This window comes from Canis aureus, chromosome 13 (genome assembly GCF_053574225.1).
Source record: "Canis aureus isolate CA01 chromosome 13, VMU_Caureus_v.1.0, whole genome shotgun sequence".
In the NCBI taxonomy this organism is placed as follows: domain Eukaryota; kingdom Metazoa; phylum Chordata; class Mammalia; order Carnivora; family Canidae; genus Canis; species Canis aureus.
The window spans coordinates 26,700,085-26,718,572 of record NC_135623.1 but is presented as its reverse complement, the minus strand read 5'-3'; the positions used below and the strand labels follow the sequence as shown (position 1 = coordinate 26,718,572).

Sequence of the window (18,488 nt, the reverse complement as noted above, 5' to 3'; positions counted from 1 at the left end):
AGGAGCTAAGGAAAACTGTACACCTAAGCCTGGGAATCACCGTTCTGACTCAAGTCCCAAAGTTAACAGGAGACTGACTCCACACAGGAGCCAGGGCCGGCACACTTCCCCTATCAAGTCCCTGAATGATCACAAAGTGTGGATTTGTGTCCACACTACAGCTTGCACCCAGGACAACCATTTCCTGTTGCCATGGGTTACAAGGATGAGTCACTTGGAACCCTCCAGACAACTTGAAAGATGTCTTATCTTGTACCATTTTCAGAATTAACAAAATATATTCTTGGTAATTGGCAGTGCTCAGCAATACAGTCTATTAAAACATCAGATCAGAAACATTTGTCAATCCCTCAGCATGAAAATGGGGACTTGAGGTAAGTAAACTTGAGGGATTTTGTTTTCCCTCTTATAAAACAGATAACTCATTATTACCGACCTTTTATTACAGGATGCAATCACAAGGGGGGGGAGCAGTTTCAGGATCAATGCACCGAAATAAGAATAATTTATGGCTTGTCGCTAATATACCTTTTAATTTCAAATCATGCAAGGCTTAATCAGAACAGACTTCATGTTAAATCCGTCATGTACACACACACACACACACACAAAAAAAAAGGGGGGGGGATGTTGCATCCAAATACTAAATGTACAGGAGGGCATGACACCTCTTAAACCAAGAGCAAGAAGAAAAAAAAATCAACATTTTATTGCATCTACAACTAATTGTGCATTCAGGTTCCGCGCAGTCTTCCAGGAGCATCTTGTACATATGTCAAGAGAACCCACCCAACCAGGAAACACCGAAACCAGGAGTCAGGCAAAAACAATAATGTAGGACCATTACTACTACCGTGGCTCACTAGAAGGAAGAAAATGTTGAAAGAAAGAAAAAAAAAATGCTTTTTTAGATTTCACTTGCAAGGGAATTTTAAGTCTTTTGTAAATATTCATCTGAACTGGATAAATATGACCTGTGGCATGAACAGCATTAGGTGCAAAGTCGAGAAGATGAAAATATCTTTAAAACCTACAGCTTCTTAACTGGCCAAAAACAAAGCCAACAGAGTGGGGTGGCGGGGCAGTAATTGTTTTCTCGCTGAGGATTATTGGCTGTATTTTCCGATATATCAGCAGTGTGTCCTCTCCTTGATCCAGTCTCTGCTCCAAGACACCCCCCCCCCATTCTATACGGAGAGTTGGATTTAAAAACAAATGCGCAGACAAAGGGAAGGAGGCAAGGGGAGCTCGGTGAAACGCAGACCTTTCCCGGTGTGAACCGCGCGCACCAGCGAAGCAGAGCGGAGGATAATCACTGATTAGCATGGTTCTCACCCAGGGAATATTTTGACTTCGGAAAAACTTGAGAGCGTGACAACTTGCTCTTTCGGGGGAAACAACAACAACGACAACCACATCCATATAAATTGTATCTCTGGTTCTAAACGAGCCGTCCTGACTTATCCTTTGTTTGCAGACATCTCAGGTCTCTAAGAGAAAAATAAAAGCGTGGTGAGCAGGCGAGCGGCTGGGCCTCCGAGAGGCAGGGCGGGCGCCACCCCGGAGGGGCTCCGCCGGTAACTAAGTTGTGGCTCGCACTCACCCGGCGGGGGGCCCACGCACGCCGGGAACCGGGAGCTCAAGTCGGGGGTCCTCGCCCTCGAGGCTGGACCCGGCTGCGAGGTCTGGGCTGTTCCCCGGCGGGGTCTGCGCGCCCCCCGCCCCCGGGATGCTCCCAGCACCTTCCACCTGCTTCTCCGGGCAGCTGGGGCTGGAGGGCGCAGGGAGGGCGCAGGGAGGGCGCAGGGAGGGCGCAGGGAGGGCGCAGGGAGGGCGCAGGGGGGCGCAGAAGGCTGAGCCTCAATCGCGCCCCGCTCAGTCCCCGCACCTGCGAGGCGTGAAAGTGAAGGGGAGACCGTTAAGGCAGCAGAAGTTGCGCGTTCCCCGTAGCAGGGGAGGGAAGAGGAGGGAGGGGAGGGAAGGGAGGGGAGGGGGCCGGCTCCCGGGTCCCCTCCCCCAAAAAAAATTAATAGCAAAGAAGGCAAAGTGTGTATCGATCATTGAAAAAGGGGGAGTTTCTATAGACGAGGGCTGGATTTTTTTTTCTTTTATTCTTTTTTTTTTTTTTTTTTAATTTTGGAGCATGGGTTTCTTTCTGTCCGTGGCTTCCGTGGGCTGCAAGCCACACGCAGCCCTTGCAGTAGGAGTCGCGGAGCGAGCGCACAGGTCGGATGCACCTGGCACGCGGGTCCGCAGGGTCGCGGGGGGGCGGGTCCGGGCGCCCCGGGGGCGGAGGCCGCGCCGCAGGCTGCACGCTCCCCCCTCCCGGCGGCGGGGCCGCGGGGTCACCAGCGAGACACCCCCGTCCCCGCGTCCCCGCGTCTAACAGGGAGACGGGGGAAAAGGGGGGAAGGAGGGAAGGGAGGGAACAGCATGGAGCCGGTAAGGAGAAGAGAAGAAAGAGGAGAGAACCGGGAGAGAGAAGCCGCGTGCCCCCCGCGCCCCCCGCGCCCGTCTGCGCAAGAGCAGGACCGGGGAACATCAAAAAGGGGAGGGGGACCGCCAAAATAACAATTAAAAAAAAAGAAAGAAAGGAAGAAAGAAAAATTTTTAAATGATGTGCTACTAGGTCCCGGGGGGCCGCGGGCGACGCTCCAGCGGAGGAAGTTTGGCCGGAGCGCGGGGCCCGCGGGGCCCGGGGCGGGGGCGCGTTACCTGGCGGAGGTCCTCGGGGTCGCCGTCCTCAGCCCCGCGGTCGGCTCACGACGGACATCGCCTCGAGGAGGAAGGGGGGGGAAAAAAAGAAAGGGGAAAAAAAAAAAAAAAGCCCGCAGCCCGGGCTCATCGTCGTCGCCCCGGAGGGAGCTGCCGGCGCCGCCGAGCGCGGGCGCGGGACCGGGTGCGGCGCGTCTCCCGGCCCGGCTCGCTCTTTCTTCCCTCGTGGGCCGGGCCGCGCCTCCCGCCGCCGCCGCCGCCGCCGCCGCCGCCCCGCCCGCCGCCGCCGCCGCCGAGCAGCCCGCCGGACCAGCAGCCCTCCGCGGCGCGCCGCCGGGAGCGGGCGCGGGCGCGGGCGCGGGAACGAGCGCGAGAGCAAGCGCGGGAACGAGCGCGAGAGCGGGAGCGAGCGGGGGAACCAGCGCGAGAGCGGGAACGAGCGGGAGAGCGAGCGCGGGAACGAGCGCGAGAGCGGGAGCGAGCGCGGGAACGAGAAGGAGAGCGGGAGCGAGCGCGGGAAAGAGCGCGAGAGCGAGCGCGGGAACGAGAACGAGCGCGGGAACGAGCGCGGGAGCGAGCTCGCAGCCGGCCCGCCCGCCGAGGGGCGCTGTTTCGCAGCCGCGCAGCTGGAATTTAAAGAGACAGATGCGCGGCGGGGGCGGGGCCCCGGCACCTCCCCGGGCGCCCACCCGCCGCGGCGGACCCCGCAGGCCCAGGCCTCCCTCCGCTCCCGCCGCTGAGCCCAGGCTGCCGGGACGCGGGCACAGCCTCCCTCGGAGACGGAGGGGACGTGACGTGTGTGCTCAACAAGTCGTGCGCCTCTTTGCAGCCGCGCCGGCTTTCCTCCTCGCGCACCGACTTTTTTCGCCGAAGGCACGGGGCACAGACGGGGCGCGCCCCCCCCCGCCCTCCTCGTTCTACGCCCCACCCGCAGCGGAGACGCCCGTGGGCGCGCAGGGAAGCTGGTGGCGGGAGGAGGCCGCGGTCCGAGATCTTGAAAGATCTGCCCCGCGGCCCTCCTGTCGCAGCCAGCGAGGCCTCGCCCTTCTCCGCCCCGGGGACGGGCTCCAGGACACGCGCAGCCCCGCAGCCCCGGGCCGCCCTCCTGCGCCCCCGCCCAGCCCCCCACCTGCGGGCGGCGGCGCCTCCCCCCGCCCCTGCACCCAGGCGCCCGCCTGCGCTGCTCCGCGCGCCCACCCCGCCCCTGCACCCAGCCCCCCTCCCCCAGGGAGCGCGTCTACCAATGCACGTGGCTTAATCGCCACCGCGCATTATTTGGAGCAGCAGAGGCCCCTTACTTCGCTCTTCCCTAAGGCTCACCCTCCACCGCTGTCCATACTTAACCTCTGGGCGCTACACCAGTTGCGCGCAGGCTTTCCGGGGGCGGCGGGCGGAGAAGAAGACGCTGCCTCCCCGCGGGCTTGTCCGGAGGCCCCGAGCGCATCGCGCAGAGTCACGGGCGCACGGAGCAGCGGATGCTCCGCCAGCCGCAGCGACGAGGGTGACACTCGCGGTCGGCCCGGCGTTCCCCGAAGGAATGAGCCCCCGTGGGCGGGAAGCGTAGGCCTTCCCCGGGGCCCTGCGCCGCGTCCTGACCCACCGGCCCCGGAGGCTCCGCTGCCTGTGCCTGCAGGCTGACCCCGGGCACTCACCCTCTATCTTGTTTGTCTTTTCCCGGCTTCCAGAGCAAGCCTTCAGAAGCATAGTGGTCCTATCTAAAATTCGTCTAGAGTTCTCCATTTCCTGCAGGAAAATGGCCAGTTTTTTTTTTTAAATTATGGAATAGAACTGCATTTCCCAAATTTTAGCATGCATCAGAATCACCGCGAGGCCTTATCAAGAGATTTCCAGGACTTCCCTGCTTATGCTCAGCTTTTCGCTTTCAATAGGTCTAGGGTGAGGCCCAAGAATGTAGAGTCTTAACAAGATCTCAGGTGATGTGGGCGCTGTCGGTCCGGGACCCACACTCTGAGAACCCCTGGCATCCATCATTCATGATCTGGCCCCTGCTTATTTCTCCTGCTTCATCCCTCACACCTGCCCCCACATGTCCCAAGCAAGGCAAACTGATTAACTTAGGCTATGCTTTCCAGATAGCACCCCCTCAGCCTCACTTGCATATGCTCTTCCCTGCCAGGAATCCTGCCCCCTGCCCTTTTCCCCAGGTCCCACCGCCCCATCCTGGAAACTTGTTCAACCTCTAACATGAAGCCTTGGGATGCCTTGCCAAAACTCCCCGGTTCCACATTTGAGTTTAGGTCCCACTCTTTGTGCTGCCTCTGTACCCACTCTTCCCACCTGAAGTGTAATAACTGTAGGGTCATTTGTCTGCTTCCTCAGTAGACTGGGTAGGCTAAGGCCAGGGACTAGCTAGCTTATCCCTGTATCCGCAAGTGCCTAGTACATTGCTCAAGACATCGCAGCTCAATAAATGGGAGCAGGAGAGGGAGGGAGCAAATGAGAGTGAGAGAGGTGACATTTTTTCAGTGCTGATGATTTTAATGATGTTTAAAGACAAAAAAGTGACATAAGGGAATAGCAGTAACATTAGAAAGGACAGAGGGGGAAATGGGGAATTAGTATTTAGCTTTTAGCATGTATCAGATACTGAGTTAAATGCTTTGCATGCTTTGTGCCCCCCACCAAGTTCATATGCTAAAACCCACCCCCTAACATGACTGTATTTGGAAGTGGGGGCTTTCGGAAGTCATCAGGATAGAGCCCTCATGAATTGGATTTAGTGCCCTTGTAAAGGAGACCCCAGAAGGGCCTCTCAGCCCTTCCTCCTTTTCAGGACACAGTGAGAAGATAGCCATCTATGAACCAAGAAGTTCAACTGTGCCAGAAACTGCCAGTGCCTAGATCTTGGACTTCCCAGCCTCCAGAGCTGAGAGAAATAAATGCCTGTTGGGTAAGTCACCCAGGGTGGGCAATCCTAGAAGACGAAGACAATATTACCTCCTCTATTCCTCAAAAAAAAACCTGCAAGATAAATATTACATGACATATGAGAAATTCAGGGCATGGAAATGTTAAGGACTTGGCTCAACATCACATAGTCTTTAGCTCCCCTGACTCAACAGTCAACTGATGTGAAGGGCTTCTCTGGATACTGTTGAGTAGTCTCGTTCTACTATCCTTAATGCTATATAAATTTTTAAATGACCAACCAAACCAGACAGGTAAACATCTGTTATAATGACAAGACCAGAGCAGAGTCCTTTCCTTGTCCATATTTCCATTATACCACATTTTACTATCATAGAGGTAACTATGATAGTACTAACATTAACTGGCAAGAAAATATGTAAATGTATGAAAGGCATGATAAGTAAAATGTGTGCTCCCTTTGATATTTGTCCAAACCTCACACACACACACACACACACACAAGTGAGCTTTTTGGAAGTAAGTGGATATTATGGTTATTTGGGATAAATCTTCAATTAAACATTTAGCTAATTTTCTCTAAGTATACCAATGTTAATAGATAATAAAATGAGTTCTATATAAAATGGGGAACCATGGGATGGTAGAATAAATCATTACTTCCCTATAGTGATGTTTGTTTTCCTTGAATGTAGGATTAAGCTAAAGGCATGAAATTCTGACTTTAGCTGCATACTGGAATCACCTTCAGAGTTCTCAAAGGTCTCAATGCCCAGGTTGCACCTCAGACCAACTATATAAGAACCTCTAGGATTGGCATCTTGGCATCAGGACTTCTAAAGCCTTCCAGATTATCTTAATGGGGCTGAGACTCACATCTTTTGAGATGATCAGCAATGGAACTCAAACTTGGCTATTCATCTGAATCACCTGAGAAATTGTAAAGGCCTCCACCCACAGGCTCCTCCAACGAGGCTCTGATTTGGTCTGGGTGGGGCCCAGTTCTTCCTATGGTTAAAAGCAACCCCAGGTGATTTAGATGTTGAGCCAGGATTGAGAATCACTATGTTAGAGCAATGGTTCTCAGAGCAGAGACCCCAGAACAGTAGCATGGGCATCACCTGGGAATGTGGTAGGAATGCAAGTTCTGATTCCCACCTCAGATCCACTGAGTCAGAAGTGCTTGGTGAGCTCCAGGACTCTATATTTTAACAAGTGCTCCTAATTATTCTAATACACACTGAAGTTTGAGAACCACTGCCTTATAACAGGGTATTAGCGGTGTCATTCTCCTTTAGAATTAAGAATTCACCATTATGTTCAGCAAAGATCTATTGAGCTCTTACTGTGGTGGTTCTGAAGATCATTTCTAACAAGTTTCTGGTGATGCTGATGCCGCAGGGCCAGGCATCACACTTTGAGAACCACTGTCCCATTATGTGCCAACCCCTAATATTAAGTATTAAGAATCCTGAGATATGTATTACTTTTTATTTTCAAAAGGAACTGTAAGAGTGGAAAACTCCCTTTCTTTCCTTCTAGCTTCTTTGACGGGTCTAACAGATAAATTGATACAAAGCAGATTAACAAGAGAAAAATAAATTTTGTATGTATGGGAGCCCCAAAGACAGGCAGTTGAGGCTCATACACTACCCTGAGCTAAGAAGACGGGGTTAGGGGTCTGGGACCTCAAGGAGGAAGAAGACAATTCATAGGAGGATGAGAAGAACAGATGTTTAGTAAACATGTTTGCCATGCCACACAGATAAATATTTCTAATGCAAAAGTTATCTTTGATCATTCCTATATCCATTCCTAGTACAGGCCCTCCATCTAAATTCTTTTTAATTAAAAAGAGATGCAAAAGAAAAGAAGTCTTCCTTGAGTCTGCTGGGTCTTCATTGCCTTCAGCTCAAAATCATCCATATGCCAAAGGGCCACATTCTGAGGTCATGTACTCTGCTCCCCCTCAGAACTTACCCCAAAATGAAACCAATATGTTGTGGCTACATCAAGCTTATAAAAAGAAATTTCTTGCCCCTAATTCCCTAAAGTAAAAAGTTATGGGAGGATTGTGTGTGTGTGTATATATTTATTTTATTTTAATTTTATTTTATATATATATGATTTTTTTTACCTACTCTTACATACTGGGTCAAAAAAAAAAAGTGTATTCAGAACTAAAAGCTACAGGGACCACAGCTATAGACCTCAGCGATTATACTAGATTACACAAAAAGTTTAGGGAAAAAAAGATGATCCCTTCCCTCCTCAAAACAAACCACCAGATCCAGAGAATAAAAGCTGATGAAAAGTTCGCCCTCTCTGGCTACACAAATGAGCCAACCTGCCTTCCCCCAGAGAGGCAGCAGCTCTTCTTTCTAGAGTAGCTTTAAGAAGAAAGAAAAACCTGTCATTCTCAAAAAGTAAATACTGTCCTCCTTGGTATCTTGGTGTGAATGTAGCTATATAAACCCTGTCCATCCTGACCTACAAACGTTAAAAGAACCCCTGGTTCCCACAGCCTGGGCTTCCTTCCAGGGAAAAGCGTAGAAGCACAGATCACTGAAAGCAAGCACTGTGTTACTAATCTTTGCCTCTAGTCAGGCAGCCAAAGAAAACCCCCAACCAGAGACTCAAAAGAAGACACCCCAGACCATGAAATCTCCTTTCATCCTTTTAGCTGCTTGAATTGATTTTAGGCTACTAACCTGGGTCCTTTAGGGGAGAATCTTTTGGGGATAAGCTCCTTTTCTTAGGAGGAGACCCTGCCTCTCAACTTGGCAATTGCTTTTGAAAAGTTCCAAAATAGGCCGCTAAACTGCATTTTCTTCCTGAGACTCCTTTAGGATCAATGGCATTTCTGTGTTTAACAGATGAGAGCTCCGGGGAGAGGGTCCTAAAAGATCTGCCAGCCACAACATCAGGTGCCGAGTTGCTGACAAGAGAAAAGCTCTCTGAGAGTGATCCCCCAGCCTGTGTTTGCCTCTGCTTTTTCAAATAGCCACAACGTTAATTACTACATCAGCTACTGAACTACTTCCTCTAGAAGGCTCTTAAAGTTTGAATGAAATCTCCTCCTACCAAGGCTGGAGGAAATAATAGTCACCACCAAACTGCAAAATGTCACACAGATTTCTTTTTATAGGCATATACACTTAAATAAGCAATGCAGCTCCAAGAAATGTAATTAAGTTACTTAGGTGAATGGAGAACAGCAGTAAGTGGCCTTTAAAAATATCAATTGTGAAGGGGAAATGTAAAGGGAACAAAAAGTAGATAAAGATAATGACAAGAAGGGCACGTAGGAACATTTGGGAAGGGAGTTGCTGAGTGGCAAGGTGGCCTTCATTTGGACGGGGTCAGTTATGCACAGATATCTGGCATTGTTTCATTTTGGAGTTGATCTCCATGGAAAAGATAATAGAAGCTCAATTTTCATATCAAAGGACTCAAAAATAGATTATTACCTGAATTTGAGAGTAGCAGTGAGGTTATATAAGAAAATGTTCCTGTTCTTAGGAGATGTCAGCTGAATTTACACTGAAATGCCCCCCCCCGCCAAAAAATGCTTATTTAAGAATAAGAAGGTTTCTTATTTGCACGTGAAAGTAGGAAAGTATCTCCATATACCTATGTGTGTAGAGAGGATACAAATGTGACAAATGTTAATGAAAGGTGATACAGGTGAATAGAAGTGAATTGTAATAGGCTTGCAGCATGTCCGCAGGTTTTTCTTTTTTTCAAAAGTAAAAAGTTTAATTAAAAAAATTAATTAATTAAATTGCTGCAAAATAAGTTACCCAAAGGCACAATACAAAAAGAGCTTACAACGAGGGTCCTGAAAAGAGGTTTCAGTCTGTTCTAAAACCCATTAACGGGAGATTGGCGATGTGTTCCGCTCTTGTGTAACAATTATCATCATTAGAGATGTGGCACACAGGTTTAGCACATCATATATTCCAAGTATTGCTAGCATCCTTCTCTGCACCATGGTGACCTTTTTAATATTCGGCAGATTGATTTCCAGGCCATTCCCACTACCCCTTGTTTATAGCTTTGGTTACCCAGAAGAAAATGAGCAAGACTGGCCAGCTGTGAGTCCTGCATTTCTGTGCTCATCACTGCTCAGAATCACATTTCTCTCTCCCAGAGGCCTCATAACAACCCTTATTGTTGGTCTGGAGATCAGCAGCACCAAGAACCTTCTACAAGGATAGGTTCAAGAGCTGTGAGCCGCTGTGTGAGTTCCTCAGAGGCGCTCAGTCGAACACCGGTAGCAGATGAGTACTTTTCTGTACTGCAAACTATGACAGTAAAATTAAAAACCTCTAGAAAAGGTAGCATGTATACAACTCTTGAAACCATGACATGATCACGTTATTAATGTCTTTTTCCATCATTAAATCACCTTTACTTGTTCTCATGAATTTGGGGATCCATAAAAATGTCTTTCCTTATGCGAAATTTGCATAGATGCTGATCCTACTGATTGAGGCTAAGGTTTCCTCTAAAAATGCCTGCAACAATCAACCCCCCCCAAAAAAAACAATCAATCCCTACCCCCTAGTCACACCCAGATCATGAAATAAGAGGAAGTTGGCACCTGCCTTAAGCTTTATGACTTAGAATTCCCTAGCAGACCCACATTCCTATAAATAACAGATAAAAATGGAATCAAAATAAGCCGGGGGGGGGGGTGGGAGCCAGGGTATTCCATTTCTTCAAGGCAGCTGCTCTGTTTCTGTTAGATTTTCTAGGTGGTAGGAGGTTTAAAAAAAAGATTTTGATTTCCAGTACTTGGTCAACTCTTACTTGCACAGATTTCTTATCTTTTGGGGAAAACAAGCAAAAATGGAAGAATTAGCTAGCATGAAAATAAAATGGAACAGAGAATGATTTTTTCCCCACATGCCAGAGAATATAGAGAAAAAGATAAAAGTTAGAAAAAGTTCATCGCCTCTTGACTCACACGGATAGTGCAAATCAAAAATTTAGATGTGTTTGCAAGGTTGACACAGCAAAAGAAGAATGTTCTCTTTTCCTTTCAGAAATACTTGAGTAAGAGGACTTCTATTTGAGTAGCTCAATATATATGGAGAGGAATTATACATTCAGTCGTCTTTATCAGTGAATACAGAGCCACATTCTCAAGAAAGGCTCAACAAGTATAAAACGAGTCATAAACGGAAAGCTAGTGTCACCCCTTAGTTATTCAGCCCTGTAGAGAATCTTGTTGCATATGTGAAAAGTTCAGAAACATGAGTTTTGCTCTTCAAATCAACAGGTCTTTGTAAAATGTGCTTCCTCTAAAAGGAGTCCTGTTCACTTTTATGTGTTTAAAGTTCCAAGTCCTAATGGAAGTTACTTGGGACAGGAGGGCGAGGGAACAGTCCTGAACTTTTGTAGTAACTGGGGATGGGTAGATATTAGTAAAATTTTACTCGTTTTTATTCTAACCAAGCATGATGACAGGACTGTAGCTTTTTCGAATACCAAGGGATTGACTAGGGCCAGTTTGGGGAGGAATTTCATTAGCTTCCATTTATGGGATATTGGTTTCTTTCTTCTGATATTTTTGGCAAGGCACCTTTAGGAACTAAAACACTAGCACAGACCAGCATATTGATTTGCTTATTCCACTCACAGGATGCCCCCTTAACCATAGCTGGTGGGAATTCAAACATAGAAAAGTTAACTTATTAAAAATATGAATAACAGGCAAATAGAAGATACAGTCTTTGGGCAAAATAATTAGTTAAACATAAGTTGAAAAAAAATAAAAAATAAAAATAAATTAAAAAATAAAAATAAGTTGAAGACAGCTGGTTTTTCATAACTTAATCTAATCCACAGCTACCTATTACTGCATGCGATCCCAACATACTTAAGCTACACATTAACATTTTATGTAAAATAGATTACATAGATACTTGAATCTACACTGTGTGATTTACTGCATGAAAAACGTTTAAGCCTGAGTTCCTAGTATTTTACATATAAGAATTCAGTCTACATGTTTGATAAGACTGAGTTATCACACTTGTGATATTTCATTAAAATCCACTATCTAAGTGCTTCCTTATTGACACTCAAATAGTATCATAAGCATGTGGATGAGACAATGTAGGTACACAGGAGCTTTGACGTCCTAGTCTCAGGAAATCCTCATTTTCTGTTTCTTTAAAAGGAACATATTATTAAATTTAATAAGCACCCCCTGTTCTGTGTATAACAAACCAGGATACTTCATTTTGAAACCCCAGACATTTTACTCACTGTGCAACTCTTCTGCACGAACACTCGATTCAAGTCACAATCTGCAATCTGAGATCCTGAAAGGACAGATAGGGACTGCATCACGTGATTGGGAATGCAGAGTCATATCTCAGCTCCTGTAATAACCATCACAGGAGAGCAGATGCGAAATGCTAATGCCTGTCTCCTTGATGTTTTGCAGACTAGGGAGGTTTTCCTAGTAATTTATAAGCTTGAAGTCATAAGCACTTCATTCCAGTGCTTCATTCCTGGCTTAATCAGGAGTCTCACCTGAAGGGTGGCGCTTGCTACTTCTGTCAAACAACTAGGTTTGTTCTGGGTTCATACCAGTTATCATTACTCCACATAAGAATCAAAGCTTATTTAAGTCTCCTACTCTCAGATGTACACAGTATCCAGTTAGAACGATGGCTTCTGCTGATGATGAAGATAAATGATTATCTCCTTTACAAGAAAATTGTACTAATATCTCTATTGTTTCTTTCTTCCTTTTTTTTTTTTTTGTACTAATATCTCTAGAAGCATCTACGTAAGAACCATTTCTTTCCTACCAATGCACCCAAATAGGGGAATGAGTGGGGAAATATAAATGGAATGCTGGTCATAAGAACACATGCCCTGAGAATATTTCATTAATTTAAAAATGAAACAAAATTGAACAAAAATCTCGGAGAATAATGGATAAATGATAAGAAACTATATGGTCCTTCCAGTTTATTTCCTGAACTCTGGGATCCTTAGGAAGTGATGAGATTTTCCTGAAGAAAAACTTAAAATTATCACAGACATATATTTGTCCCATTGAAGGCAAGTGTAAACCCCCTGGCAAAACACGTATTTTGAAACATACATATCCATAAAATTTACTCAGGAGCATCTGACTTCTCTTGAGAGTTATAGGAGATGATTCAATCAGTATATTCACTTGAAAACAGAAATCCAAAGTCTGCAGTCAAGATTTATGACCATTTTATTACTTTTTTCCCCCCAAACTTTTCACCAGCCCTTCTACAGGCTGTTATATCCTGATGTCTGTGGGAGGTTTCTAACTCTGTTTCAAAGTTCCAAAAAGAAGAGAGTTTACAGCATGTTATTTCTGTAGACCATCTAACTATTGAAATCCTTCAAAATTCCTTAACAGAAACTCTGTGAGGATGTGCTCTACCCACACAAGTTGATTAGATTTGTGTCTAGGGTATCAATTAAAAAAAATAATTTTGGAAATAATCATCAGGATTATAACCTATAATTTCATGATTTTTGAGTTTTCCAGAGTACATATCAAGTACTCAAAGCAATAATACAGTAATACACATTTTCCCCTAACCTTGTTCATTAAAGCTATTTCGATTTACATTATCTTTAATATAGCAAAGACCTTTACTGCTTGCATTAGCATCGCAATTTAATAATTCAAATATAGCATTTTCTTCTGTTAGCATTTATAATTTCAATACAATTTATAATTTCAATATAATTTATAATTTTGCTTAAAATATTTGTTTGTTGCCAAAGTGTAAATTTAAATATATCTCAGGGGTTCTAATTGGATAGAAGAGTAAGAAGGCATTCCTTAAGAATGAATGCATTCCACTATAAGAAATCACCAAAGTTATCCAGAACCAGCTTTTTGTCTAGCTGGGATGACAGCTTTTGAAAATAAACACTTTTGGGACACCTGGGTGGCTCAGTGGTTGAGCGTCTGCCTTCGGCCCAGGACATGATCCTGGGGTCCTGGGATCGAATCCCACGTCAGGCTCCCTACAGGGAGCCTGCTTCTCCCTCTGCCTATGTTTCTGCCTCTCTCTCTCTTTGTGTCTCTCATGAATGAATGAATGAATTAATTAATTAATCTTTAGAACCCTCCCTCCATCAACCATATAACCCCAGTGTTCACACCCACACAACTTGCACACCCAAGCAAGAACACTGGAGTCACGTGCATTGCTTCTCACTACTCTGTGGTTGGCTAGATTCCCAAAATTCCAGAGTCACTGCCAATCCATTAGTGAAGTCATGACTTGACAATCCAGATCCAAGTGCAGGCCACCATAGTTCTGCAAAGAAGCAGGAGCCCACTTCCTCAGTGCTAACCAAGGACAAGAGTGCCTGCCCTTCCCTGAGCTCTTGACATTTGCAGCTTTCAAAACTTTGGGGTCTGGATTGGTTCAGTGTCAGCCACCCACAGACTACTTCAGTTTCCCTCCTCAGGGTGTCAGGCAGCTTTTCATCTTATATTCTCCAAACACAAAGTCGTTACTCCTCTAAGGAAGTAATACTGTGAGTCAAAGATAGTTTTACCCTGCTATTTATGAACCTTTATATCTCTGTAGGAAGATGAAGTTTCTTAATGCCTTTTATGATTCCTAGGCAAAATTTTGGCACTTCTCTTGAGAGAGATTTAAAAAAAGTAAACTCTGGTATTCTATACACAGATTAACACAACTGAAAGTGTCTGCTATTCACCAAGTGAGTGTCTTGTGATTTAACAAATACTTAGGAAAAGTATTAACTTTGGTGTTGCGGATGGAAATGATGGAATATCAACCACAGCCATTTCCCAAGAAAAGTTACTGAACCTAGAGACTGATCAGGCTTCTTAATAGACCAGAAAATAAAATAGGGAAAGACAAAATAAGGTCAAGTGTGAAAAAAAGTTTCCAGTCTGAATGATGAGGATAATACTGATGTGATGAACAAGTAAGAGCTAAGTAATTGGAGCTGATTTAGGATAAGAGAGTATTAGTTTAGTTGGAGAAATATTACTTTTGAGCTAATAGTAGAACTTGCAAGTGGAAATATCTAATGGACAGTTTGAAATTTTAAAAAACAGAGCATGGTTAAGGATTAGAAGTTACTATACAGAACTGGGAGTCTTTCACTTTTAAAGGATTGTAGCCTCACAGATGAGCTTATTAATAATGGCAAAGAGAGGGATGAAAAAGATGAGTCATCAAAGAGGTCAAAGAAAGTATGGACAAAAAGACAGTGCAGTGTTGACCTGGAAATGGAAATGAGTGTCAGTGAAACAGAAATCTGAAAAGAGACAAAACATGGAAAATCTAAAGATAAATTCAACCAGATGGAAGTCAACAGTATTGAATGTCGTGGAGAGATCAGAGGAGACAAAGTCTGAAAATAAACCTTTGGATTTTATACAAAGGAGAAAGTACAAATGTTTGAATGCCAACTATGTGCTAGGTGCTGCTACTTCCATGAAATGTTTTAAGAAAAATCTCCAGCAGCGTCCTTGGATATGGAGACACAAAAACCGAGAAATCTGGCAGGGAAAGAACTGAGCAACACCAAGTGGGCCTCAGGGGAACAGTAGGGTCAAGCTACAAGGTTTTTTTGTTTTGTTTTATTCTCTTGTATCAAGGTGGGGCAAACTACTTGCTTGAAAGCAGGAAGAAACCTAGAGGGAGAGGGAACAGAGGGGTTATGATAGAAGCTAAGTGATTCCAATGGTAAATGTTAAAAATGTGAAGTTTTGACATTAATTACAAATAATTAGCAATTTTATATTCTCTATCAAAGAGTTAATTTCATTTAATTATGCATGGAATGAGTCTATGGTTCTTTATCAGCTCTCCTTGTCTCCCTGCCCTTTGCTTTTACGGCTTTGCTTTCATAAAAACAAAGTCTTTTTCATTCCATTATACCCTTGTGAACAGTTAACTAGTTTTACAAAGAAATATAAATTCTGAGTAATCAGCCTTATTGTTGACCCATTTCTACATTTATAAATTATTTTTTTTAAATCCACCAGGGAATTTCAAATCTTCTCTAAAAATCAACCAGATGTTGCTCACATAATTTATTATAATAAAAAAACTCCTAAGGGTTTTGTCTCATAGCAGCGATACTCCAACTCCCCCAAAATCATTTTGCCTTCCAATAAACTGATATATTATTCTGAAAAGTATATAAATGAATCTGTGAAGCAGAATAGCTACCAAAAAGTGATTTCCTCATTTCTTGCATTACTAAGCTCTTCCAAATACCAAGTATTAGAATGCAATATTCTAAAGTGGCAGTTTATTTCCTGTATTTAGAGTAAAATACTGTACTTCTGACAATACCTTCTCATCCTTGTCATTCCTCTAAGCACTAACCGCCCAATTCCCTAGGACCAAGAACCAGTCTCAGCTGCATCAGCTGCTCCCTGACATCCTTGGCTAACCTCCCGTGCCTAAATGTCCCTTGGGCAAGATAAAATTACAGTGTGATAGGATATCATTTTCTCTAACAATTAAATCCTACCCTCGACATGCAGACAACAGCGACTTCATCTCTGCCCGACAGCTAGCCACTTCTGGGTGATGATTACTAAGTACAGTTACTTCTCCGGAAACCAGAAGCAGAGACTCAAATGAGTCACGGGTAGGTATTGCACACCGAAAGGAGGCAAGTGGGCTGAAAAGAAAAGCCACAATGCCTGATTTCATTGCCACATTAAATAGAAAGCAGAGTGGAACTCAGTCAACAACAAGTCAATCTAGTCTTGGTAGGCAGTAGAACTAAAAATACTCGAAACTAATAAAATTATTCAACCAGTGGCAATAAATATTTATTACCTTTAAATTCGAGCTGACGTTTTATAACTTGAGAAAGGTGAGAATACAAGTGAAGGAATAATTGTAAAGGTATTTTAGAAGAAATATCCTATAACTATTTTACAAGTTTACTGAATCTCATGAGCTATTGATGTACATGAAGCTACTTTGAAAACTATAGAGTGCTGTAAAATGTTATTCTTAGCGTAAGAAAATTCAAGATATAATTATTAAATGGCTGTGACTGTTGGGCACATGTTATCATAAGCCAGTTATGAAATCTACTCAATTATTATTATTTTTTATTAGATTTTATTTATTTATTCTTGAGAGAGAGAGAGAGAGTCAGAGACCCAGGCAGAGGGAGAAGCAGGCTCCATGCAAGGAGCACAAGGTGGGACTCAATCCCGGGTCTCCAGGATCACGCCCTGGGCTAAAGGCGGCACTAAATCACTGAGCCACACAGGCTGCCTGAAATCTACTCTAAATTAATGTTAAAATGTTTGAAGGTGCTTACGCTGCTATCCATAAGGTTTATTGGCAAAATAAATTTCAGAAATCTTGTTAGTCCTTAAGGATAAGCAGATGTCAACTGTAATATAGCATTATTTAGAAACTGATAAATCTAGAAGTTATCTAAGAATAAAAATTTCAAAGGTATTTTTTTTCTATTTGTCATTGTAAAAGCATTTGCCAAATCTTATGCAGAATTCTTTAAAAAAAGAAAAAAATACTTGTGTTACAATCTCCCTATTATGTCTCTCCTGAAGTATTGATGTCAAATAATGATAAGGTTCTTTTTTACTCTTCTTCAGTAACACAAATTATAGGCAAGACTTCAAGATACTCCAAAGAAGTGCTTCTCAAGGGCAGCCCTGGTGGTGCAGTGGTTTAGTGCTGCCTGCAGCCTGGGGTGTGATCCTGGAGACCCTGGATCGAGTCCCATGTCAGGCTCTCTATATGGAGTCTGCTTCTCCCTCTGCCTGTATCTCTGCCTCTCATTTTCTCTGTGTCTCTATGAATAAATAAATAAAATCTTAAAAAAAAAAAAAAGAAGTGCTTCTCAAACTTAATGTGCATACAAATCACCTGGGGATCTTGTCAAAATACAGACTCTACTTCAGTGGGTCTAGGATGGGGCCTGAGAGTCTGACATTGTGCATTTCTAATAAGCTCCCAAAGGATCTCAATGCTGTTAGTCCGGGGCCAGTCTTTGAGTAGCAAGAACATCAAAAGTATTTATTGAGGTTGGGTGCTATATTAGACAAGGTTCTCCAGAGATAAAGAATATATAAGACAGGTATATGACTATACATATATATACACATATATACACATACACATATATATTACATAGACACATAATTTATATATAATACAATATCATGATTATATATATCTCATATACATATATATATGAGAAAGAGAGAAAGATAGGTTTTAAGAAATTGGCTCACATGATTATGGAGGCAAAGAAGTCCCAAGATCTGTAGTTAGCAATTTGGAGATGGAGAGCTCCAGTCTGAGAGCCAGCCAGTCTCAAGACCCAAGAAGAAAGTTTTGTTTCAGTTTGAGTCCCAAGCAAGAAGACTGATGTCCATGTTGGTGTCATCAGGTAGGAGGAGCTCCTTTTTTACTCATGGGAGGGTCAGCCTTTTCATTCTATTCAGCCCTTCAAAGCCTGGATGAGGGCCACCCACATTAAGAAGGGCAATCTGCTTACCTCATTCCACATATCCAAATGTTAATCTCATTCAGAGACACTCTCACAGACATACCCAGAATAATGTTTGACCAAATATCCGGCGACCACATGGCCCAGTCAAGTTGACACATAACATTAGCCATCATGAGTGCTATTGCTCCCTAACATATATGTTCTTTATTTCAGCCAAGTAGTAATATTCTAATTAAAAATAATTCCAAAGAACTTATTTAAAACTCCTAATTTATTAGAAGCCTGACCCATAATAAATTAAGGAGACAAATAGCAGTGATTGATTTTAGTACTTGATTTTAACGGTAATAAAAATAATCCTTATTTGAAGA

General features: G+C 44.0%; 1 protein-coding gene and 1 long non-coding RNA gene across 8 annotated transcripts in view; one reads left to right on the top strand and one right to left on the bottom strand.

The window, feature by feature from the left end:
* Positions 1–18,488, bottom strand: part of NAV3 (neuron navigator 3) — a 1,006,607-nt gene that overhangs the window by 814,592 nt on the left and 173,527 nt on the right. For 3 of the 7 annotated variants that reach the window (XM_077845594.1, XM_077845592.1, XM_077845598.1), the window contains exon 1: positions 2,716–2,959. The gene's annotated coding sequence lies outside the window, so the exon portion shown is untranslated. Of the gene's footprint in view, positions 1–1,335; positions 1,491–1,603; positions 1,760–2,715; positions 2,960–4,035; positions 4,237–11,883; positions 11,940–18,488 lie in introns of those variants that run through there. The other 4 variants (XM_077845593.1, XM_077845591.1, XM_077845595.1 and 1 more) reach the window with 4 other exon arrangements.
* On the top strand, positions 3,921–17,493 carry LOC144282225 (uncharacterized). Its single transcript, XR_013350562.1, has 3 exons — positions 3,921–5,626; positions 16,160–16,266; positions 17,255–17,493. It is a non-coding gene; the product is annotated as an uncharacterized LOC144282225 (long non-coding RNA).